Source organism: Budorcas taxicolor, chromosome 7 (assembly GCF_023091745.1).
Source record: "Budorcas taxicolor isolate Tak-1 chromosome 7, Takin1.1, whole genome shotgun sequence".
In the NCBI taxonomy this organism is placed as follows: domain Eukaryota; kingdom Metazoa; phylum Chordata; class Mammalia; order Artiodactyla; family Bovidae; genus Budorcas; species Budorcas taxicolor.
Genome location: NC_068916.1, coordinates 39,706,881 through 39,715,308, shown reverse-complemented (window position 1 = coordinate 39,715,308; position 8,428 = coordinate 39,706,881). Strand labels below are relative to the sequence as shown.

The window sequence follows — 8,428 nt, the reverse complement described above, 5'->3', positions numbered from 1 at the left end:
TACCTTGCCAGGCTCCTCTGTCCATGGGATTCTCCAGGCAAGAGTACTGGAGTGGGTTTCCATGCTCCCCTCCAGGGGATCTTCCCCACCCAGGGACAGAACCCAAGTCTCTTATGTCTCCTGCATTGGCAGGCGGGGTTTTTTTTTTATCACTAGCGCCAGCTGGGAAGCCTATTTCAGGCTCATGTCATTGGGCTTTCCGAACTCGGATTTGAAGAGCTAGGAATGAATCTTCCTAAAAAGTCAGGAATTTAGACTTCCCAATGAGAAGACAAATTCGTTACATCTTTACCCTCACCTGGCTACTTCTCCTCTTTGGTTGATGGGGATGAGGGAGGGGATGTTGCTGCTTGAAAACCAGTTTTTGTTCCTTTTCTTTTCTATTTTTTTTTTTAACCCTAACTGGGGCAAAGATTGCAATCTTCTGCCAGGAAGATTCCAGTCTTCCCAGGAAGGGAAGACAGAGGAATCCAAAGAGTTGAGGTATGCCTTGTCTTGCCTCCTGGACTTTCTAAGACCAGCAGGGACACTGAGATGCCTTGTTAACCTAGCCAGCCTCAGCCCCTCAGTTCAGTCTCTGTACTCAGAGAGGCTGATGGTGGAGGGGGTCAGTGATGCAGAAATACCCTCTGCCTTCCTTCCCTGGCTCCTCTTCTCTCCCTTGTACTGGGTTCGTGGGTGGGGCAGCAGGTGGGAGGCTGAGAGGCCTAGGGAAGGAAGGAGTGAAAAGCAGAGAACTTGACCATCAGTCTGCCAGCTCACCCTGTCCCCTGAAAAAATATAAGGGGCCTAAAAGTTGAGAGGTTTATTCAGTGGGAATCCTGAGGACTTCAAGCCCAAGACACAGCAACTCAGGTGACCTGAATAGAACTGTTTCTCCAGGTTGGGGGTGGGGGGCTGGGGGGGGTGGGGTATGGTGAAGATTGAAACAAGGGGCAGGTAATCTGAATATTAAAAGATTAATTAAGAAAAACTGTAACCGGAAAGGGTTTTGAATTCATCCTGGATTTGCTTCTGTGACTTTATCCCCTATCTTGTCTCTTTTGTTATTATAGGCATACAAAATGGCCTGCCTTGGTGAGATAGCCTGACCCTGCCTACCTGGGGTTTCCAAGGTGACTCTGTGGTAAAGAATCCACCTACCAGCTTTTTCACAATGGGTTTGCTGCCAGGACACAGGTGTTGTGAAAACCACCATTAAACCTAAGAGAAAATGGCAAAGGAAAAGACCCACATCAATATCATTGTCATTGGACAAGTAGATTCAGGGAAGTCTACCATAACTGGCTATCTGATCTACAAATCAGATGGATCGACAAGAGAATAATTGAAACATTTGAGAAGGAGGCTGCCGAGATAGGAGATGGTTCTTCAAGTATGCCTGGGTCTTGGAGAAACTGAAAGCTGAACGTGAGCGTGGTATCACCCCTGATATCTCCCTGTGGAAATTTGAGACCAGCAAGTACCATGTTACCATCTTTGATGCCCCAGGACACAGAGACTTATCAAAAACATGATTACAGGCACATCCCAGGCTGACTGTGCTCTCCTGATTGTTGCTGCTGGTGTTGGTGAATTGAAGCCAGTATTTCCAAGAATGGGCAGACCCATGAGCATACCCTTCTGGCTTATACTCTGGGTGTGAAACAACTAATTGTTGGAGTTAACAAAATGGATTTCATGGAGCCACCCTACAGCCAGAAGAGATATGAGGAAATTGTTAAGGAAGTCAGCACCTACATTAAGAAAATTGGCTACAACTCTGACACAGTAACATTTGTGCCAGTTTCTGGCTGGAATGGTGATAACACGCTGGAGCCAAGTGCTAACATGCCGTGGTTCAAGGGATGGAAATTCACCCATAAGGACAACAATGCCAGCGGAACCACCCTGCTTGAAGCTCTGGATTGCATCCTGCCACCAACTCACCCAACTGACAAACCCTTGCATTTGCCTCTCCAGGATGTCTATAAAATTGGCGGTATTTGTACTGTCCCTGTGGGTGAAGTGGAGACTGGTGTTCTCAGACTTGGCATGGTGGTCACCTATGCTCCAGTCAGTGTAACAACTGAAGTGAAGTCTGTAGAAATGCACCATGAAGCACTGAGAGAAGCCCTTCCTGGGGACAGTGTGGGCTTCAATGTCAAGAACGTGTCTGTCAAAGATGTTCGTCGTGACAATGTGGCTGGTGAAAGCAAAAAGGACCCACCAGTGGAAGCAGCTAGCTTCACAGCTCAGATGATTATTTTGAACCATCCAGGCCAAATCATTGCTGGATTGTCACACAGCTCACATTGCTTGCAAGTTTGCTGAGCTAAAGGAGAAGATTGACCATCGTTCTGGGAAAAAGCTGGAAGATGGTCCTAAATTCTTGAAATCTGGTATTGCTGCCATTGTCGATATGGTTCCTGGAAAACCCATGTGTGTCAAGACCTTCTCTAACTAGCCTCTCAAGGGCCATTTTGCTGTGTGTGACATGAGAGATGGTCGCTGTGGGTGTCATCAAAGCAGTGGGCAAAAAGGCAGCTGGAGCTGGCAAAGTCACCAAGTCTGCCCAGGAAGCTCAGAAGGTTAAATGAGTATTATCCCCAACACCTGCCACCCCAGTCTTAATCAGTGGTGGAAGAACAGTCTCAGTACTGTTTGTCTCAATTGGCCATTTAAGTTTAATAGTAAAAGACTGGTTAATTATAACAATGCATCTTCCTTCAGAAGGAAGGAGAATGTTTTGTGGACCATATGTTTTGTGTATGGCAGTTTATCAGTTTTTAAAATCAGTACTTTCTAAAGAAAACAACTTGACCAAAAATCTCACAGAATTTGAGACCCATTAAAAAAGTTTAATGAGGAAAAAAAAAAAATCCACCTACCAATTCAGGAGACACAGGAGATGTGGGTTCAGTCCCTGGATTGGGAAGATCCCCCAGAAAAGGAAATGGCAACCCACTCCAGTATTCTTTCCTGGAAAATCCCATGGACAAAGGAGCCTGGCAGACTGCAGTCCATGGGGTCTCAAAGAGTCAGAGGAGACTGAGCACGCCTGTTCAACTCAGCCCACCAGTGACCAAGGCGAAACTAACACATCCCCCTGCCTGAGGCTTGCAGCTCTAGAAGATACTTGCAAGAATTGAATGGTCTTTTTACTTGTTTCCTCATCTCCCCCATCTCTGATTCGTAAAAGAATCTGGCATCCAAGCCCCAACAAGATGAGTTTTTTGAGCCACTAGCCTGCCATCTTCTCGGTCAACCAGTTTCCAGAATAAAGTGCCTTCTTTATCTCAACACCTTGTCCCTCGGATTTATTGGTATATCCTGGTGCCGGGAGCCAGCACGAGGAGTCTCGCCCGTGGCAAAGGTCATGAGGTTAAGGGGCCCGACAGGCAAAGGCGAGTCGGGCCTTAAGGGAGCCTCGCTGGATCTGCTTGTGCATCTGCCCCAAAAACCAGAGTCTGCCTGCCTTACTGCATTATGCCTTTCACCTATATTTCTGACATTATAGGGGGGACTGTCCCCCACCACCTTTCTCTGGAAAATTAGAGTTCCAGTTAATAATCTCCTGCATATAAAAGGAGTGTCTCAGGTCAAACCTCTCTGCTGGCAGACTAGCTTGTGTGACAGGATTATCCACACTCTTGCTACTACGTACATGATTGTTTACAACCTCTCAACCATAAACCGCACAGAGAGTTTGGAGTATTTTGAAAGTCTTAGTTAGTATAGGGTTTTTCTAAAGATAAAAATCATGTTGGTGAAGGGTTTCATTGCTGAGTTAATGAATGATTGCCGCCAGGCCTCTATATCCTTAGGCACCTGGGAGTATGTTAATCGATGTAATTGGAATGTAGAAAAAGAAATATAGTCGTTTTGATGTTAGCAATACTAGACTTTTAAGTTAATGAATTTTCTCTTTGTAATAGATCACTGTACTCCTCTTTCTTTGTTATAAATCATTGTGTCCTTGCTATGTAAAAATGTAGCTTTATCACTATCTTAAGACTAAATAGATCTTAAGGGGAAACAAGTTTTCTGATCATTTAACCTTTATCAATAGAAAGAAAAGTGGGGCCATAAAATGTTAATTGGTCTCCAGACCAGAAGATATTGTGAACAAATATAAGACCCTTGTAAGAACAAAGATGTGCTGATAAGGGTCGGAGCAGATATGCTGATAAGGGTTGAAGCAGCTGACCCTGCGTGACTCTGTTTCTTATATTTATCTCTATGTACAACTAAAAGTATAAAAGTGGGCCTGGAAAATAAAGAAACGGACCAGTTCCTGGAAAGACTGGTTTCCCCCATGTGGTCTTTTCTCGTTCTCTTCTTTTCTGGCTGAATTCCCATCTGGAGTGTGGAGGCCTGCCACGTCTACTTACTTGCCCTGGCTTCTAAGACCCACGTGAGAGGGAGCCCAAGGCGGGGCACCCTCCTCTATTCAAGTGGGCGCCAGTGGCCTACGTAGGTGGTGCAAACTCCTTGTCTTGGAGTTTTATTGGTTTTCCACGTAAACCAAGTAATTCAGCCTCTTTTTCTCCACTAGTTTTCCCACTACACTATTCTTTGCTAATCTCTCTTTATATCTGTAATTAAATAAGTTCTTTCCTAGGATGCCGACTCCATCCCCACTTCAAATTACCCTGGATCCACTGGGGCTGGACCCTGGACCCTGGCATCCTGGGGCAAGCAGAGCAAACTTGGACTCATTAACAAAACCAGATCTCTCGTGTTAAGGGATTTAGCACTCTGATGCTGAAGCTGAAGCTCTAATACTTTGGCCACATGATGCGAAGAGCCAACTCATTAGGAAGGACCCTGATGCTGAGAAAGATTGAGGGCAGGAGGATAAGGGGATGACAGGGGACGAGATGTTTGGATGGCATCACCAATTCAATGGACATGAGTTTGAGTAAGCTCTGAGAGATGGTGAAAGACAGGGAAGCCTGGAGTCCTGCAGTCACAAAGAGTTGAATACAACTAAGCGACTGAACAACGTATGGGAAGATACAAGTGTCCAGGCTTACTGAAATCATTTCTTTCATATGTATCTCAGATATCTGGAACCAAATGCTTCTTTTGATTGCTCCCATCCTTAATTCCTCATTTACCATAAGGGGTAATGTATGTGGCAGTTGGCTGCCTCCTGTGCTTTCTCACATCCTACCCCGGGTCCTCAGCCCTGGCTGATGGCTGCCAGATACCTGGTATTGTTTCACCTGGGCTCAGAAGTTTACGTTTGGAAGGCTGGAATCCCTGATGGCTGTGGCATGGCTTGTTTATTGGTATAGCAGAAAATATTTTATTTCACAAAAATATTTCATTTCACAACCAGCAGGAGACAAAAGGTGAGGGGGACCCCAGGTACATGCCAATGCTTGTATGATCCTGCAAAGCTACTGAGAAAACCAACTCTGGAGTATAGAACCAAGAATAGATTTTAAAACCTTCAGTTCATTTCAGTTGCTCAGTCATGTCTGATGCTGTGACTCCATGGACTGCAGCACACCAGACTTCCCTGTCCATCATCAATTCCTGGAGCTTGCTCAAACTCGTGTCCATCAAATCAGTGATGCCATCCAACTATCTCATCCTCTGTTGGCCCCTTAACGTCCCACCTTCAATTTTTCCCAGCATCAGGGTCTTTTCCAATGAGTCAGTTCTTTGCATCAGGTGGCCAAGTATTGGAGTTTCAGCTTCAGCATCAATCCTTCCAATGAATATTCAGAACTGATTTCCTTTAGGATGGACTGGTTGGATTTCCAAGGGACTCACAAGAGTTCTCCAACACCACAGTTCAAAAGCATCAATTCTTTGGTGCTCAGCTTTCTTTATAGTCCAACTCTCACATTCATACATGACTACTGGAAAAACCATAGCTTTGACTAGATGGACTTTTGTCACTAAAGTAAGGTCTCTGCTTTTTGGTATGCTGTCATAGCTCTTCTTCAAAGGAGCAAGCATCTTTTAATTTCATGGCTACAGTCACCATCTGCAGTGATTTTGGAGTCCAAGAAAATAAAGTCTGTCACTGTTTCCATTGTTTCCCCATTTATTTTCCGTGAAGTAATGGGACCAGGTGCCATGATCTTAGTTTTCTGAATGCTGTCTTATAGATATGTACATAAATCCCATCCCCTAGAGTGTCAGTTGACTTCCCTCCTCAACCAGGAGACAATTTACCTCCATTTAGACATTATTTTCACTATTTCTTATCTATAAATATGTTTGTTCTTTGACCTATGAATTGGCTTTGACACCTTTATCATTCTTTGCCTTATTAGCAATGAGTTATATAAAATTTTCATATCTATGAGAGTCATGATTTTACCTTTTTCTGAGAATTATCTTTTAATGAGACAACTGCAGTACTGTTTGTGGTGGTAAAATGAAACAAAGTATCAAATCAACTGTGAGTCTCAAATGACAGGTGAATGGTTAAGTGGCTCATGAAACTGCCAGTTAATGGAATGAAAACAGTAAACTATGTGATCTACTTGAAAGATGTTTTTATATCTATAACCACTTATGGTAGGATCTCATTTTTATTTTTAAAAAGGAAAAAATTAGTGTGTGTATATCTATATATTTTTCTATGAGTAAATTAAGTTGTGGACAGATACACACTACTAAGTTTATCTCATGTTGAGTTGAGTTTGCTCAACATGAGGTTTTGTGAATAATCCAGTTAATATATATAAATAGATATTAAAGGTAATATATATTCATATATATAATATATATGTCTTATATATATATAAATCTTTTGAGTTGACTGTTACAACCAGCATACTTAACTTTTGTAAGCTATAAAACTCCTATTAAGATTTTTTTATGGTATATGAAATCTAGAAAAATGCTACTGATGTAACTATTTGCAGGGCAAGAATAGAGACTCAGACATAGAGAACAGACTTATGGACACAGATGGGAAAGAGAGTGGGACAAATTGAGAGACTAGCTTTGAAATATATAAATTACCATATGTAAAATAGATAGGTGATGGGAAGTCACTGTATAACACAGGGAAATCAATCTGGTGTCTGTGACAAACTAGAGGGGTGTGGTGGGGTAGGAGGTGGGAGGGAGGTTTAAGAAGGAAGGAACATATGTATACCTATGGCTGGTTAATGCTGATGTCTGGCAGAGCCCAACACAACATTTTAAAGCAATTATCCTCCAGTTAAAAATAAATAAGTAAATTAAAAGATTTGTTTTATGAAAAAAATACCCAGAAGTTTCCTGAGGAACATAAGTAAAGGCTGGGAAAAAATGACAAGATTCATCTTGTATTTTAGTAAGGAAATTTAACATTTTAGAGATATCAATAATCCTTATAATGTTTGATAATTAAGACTCTATGTAACTGATACCAGAACAGAGAAGCTAATTGGTGGAAAAGAATTAGGAGTCTACAACTGTCCCATATGAGAACTTAGTATGAGGAAAAATGTTTTTACAAACCAGTGTTAAACTGTTAAACAAATTATTTTGGAAAAACCAGTTAGCTGATTGAGGGGAAATTAGATGACTATTTTACTGCATAAACTAAAATAAATTTACGATGATTCAAGGCATAATATTTTGATCCAAATAATGAGGAAAATATGGGTGAAGCCAGGAAAAATAAGGGGAGATCTCTCACCTGTGGTTCCTGAAATACTAATAAAAGATGACTAGATCAATACATAAATATACAAATAACTCAGAGAAGCAATGCAGAAGAGAAAAAAAAAGTAAATTGTCAATAAACATGAAACTATCTTCAACTTTCACTAGCAATTGATTAATGAAAACTGAAAAAAAAAAAATAACCAGCAAGGAAACATCACTCTCAGGGAACAGCTTTTCCAAAATGATCAATGTCAATCATTTTTGATACTGATACTGATATTTTGAGAGGCATGCAAACCAGTATTATCTTTCTGGAAGGCAGTCTGGCCCAAAGGGATAATTATATGGAAATGGAATTGTCCATCAAAGAGGTTTGGACATTTTTTATGTAATATCAATACATATAAAAAATTGTAAACAAAATCCCTAGAGGCTTGTTGGCTCAGAATTCTTCTATGGACCTACCCATAAGTGAGGTAGGCCTACATTTAAATAAGTTATGAGTAAAATAAGTACCTTATAAGCAATAAGGTATATAAACGACGTCACCAACTAGCCCACACCATGTTTCTGTTGGGAGAGCTCAGACTAAGGCACTTCACCAGGAATGACCTCTTATGAGCCTCAAGACTCATGGTTTGTGAATGGAAAAGTCTGCCCTTAACCAAATTGTTCCTTCTCTATCAGAAACTGACACTGAGCCTCTCTAAAACTGAGTTCCTTTTTGTGAGTTTGTGATTAATCTCTCTATTCAAAACTTTATTCACTTTTATTCTGACCTCAGTCCTGTGTCAGTCAAACACTAATCAATCAGAATCAGACA

General features: G+C 41.6%; 1 pseudogene; it reads left to right on the top strand.

Annotated features, from left to right (window-relative positions):
• Window positions 1-1,213: 1,213 nt before the first annotated feature.
• Window positions 1,214-2,579, top strand: LOC128051734 (elongation factor 1-alpha 1-like; annotated as a pseudogene).
• The last annotated feature ends 5,849 nt before the right edge of the window (window positions 2,580-8,428 follow it).